Raw genomic sequence first — 1081 nt, 5'->3', positions numbered from 1 at the left:
CGGATGACACAGCTAAGGCTGGACATCCAAGGCTTTAAACAAGGAGATAATGAATCTCTTTATGATGCCTGGGAGAGATACAGAGAGATGCTACGAAAATGCCCCTCTGAAATATTTTCAGAGTGGTTCAGTTAGACATCTTCTACTATGGGCTTGCAGAAAGAGCTCAGATGTCTCTAGATTACTCAGCTGGTGGATCTATCCACATGAGAAAGACAATTGAAGAGGCTCAAGAACTCATTGATACAGTTGCCAGGAATCAGCATCTATACCTAAGCAGTGACCCTTCCATGAAAGAAGAGGTTAAAACAGCAACTGCTGAACTTAGCCCTGTTTGCCACACCCACCAATGATACTAAAATAGTGCTGAAGTTCCTCCAGAAACATATCTTTAGCAGGTTTGGTGTCCCTAGAGTACTGATTAGTGATGGGGCACTCACTTTTGCAACAAACAGCTTTACTCTGCCATGGTTCGGTATGGGATTCACCACAAGGTGGCTACTCCATATCATCCACAAACTAATGGGCAAGCTGAAGTCTCTAACAGAGAATTAAAGAGAATCCTAGAACGGACAGTAAGTACCCGTAGAAAGGATTGGGCACGGAGCATGGATGATACTTTGTGGGCTTACAGAACAGCATTCAAGACCCCTATAGGGACCTCTCCATACCAACTTGTGTATGGTAAGGCATGTCACCTGCCCGTGGAACTGGAACATAAAGCCTACTGGGCAACCAGATTCCTAAACTTTAATGCCAAATTAGCAGGAGAAAAAAGATTGCTCCAGCTAAATGAGCTAGAGGAATTCAGATTCACAGGTTTCAAAAATGCCAAGCTTTATAAAGAGAAATAAAAAAAATGGCATGACAGAAAGCTGTCATCTAGAATCTTTGAACCAGGACAGAAAGTTCTGCTGTTCAACTCTAGACTTAGGCTATTCCCCGGGAAATTGAAATCCCGGTAGAGGGGACCATACGTGATTACAAGTGTATCACCATATGGTTATGTGGAGCCTCAAGATATTGATTCTGATAAGAAGTTCATTGACAATGGACAGAGAATCAAGCATTATCTAGAAGG

The 1081-nt window shown here is 42.6% G+C and overlaps 1 long non-coding RNA gene across 1 annotated transcript in view; it reads right to left on the bottom strand.

Moving 5' to 3' along the window:
* Positions 1 to 1081, bottom strand: part of LOC110270571 — a 24250-nt gene that overhangs the window by 13046 nt on the left and 10123 nt on the right. The gene's annotated exons all lie outside the window — the stretch shown is intronic.

Source organism: Arachis ipaensis, chromosome B04 (genome assembly GCF_000816755.2).
Source record: "Arachis ipaensis cultivar K30076 chromosome B04, Araip1.1, whole genome shotgun sequence".
Classification (NCBI taxonomy): domain Eukaryota; kingdom Viridiplantae; phylum Streptophyta; class Magnoliopsida; order Fabales; family Fabaceae; genus Arachis; species Arachis ipaensis.
The sequence above is the reverse complement of the archived record's forward strand: the minus strand, read 5'-3'. Positions and strand labels throughout refer to the sequence as shown.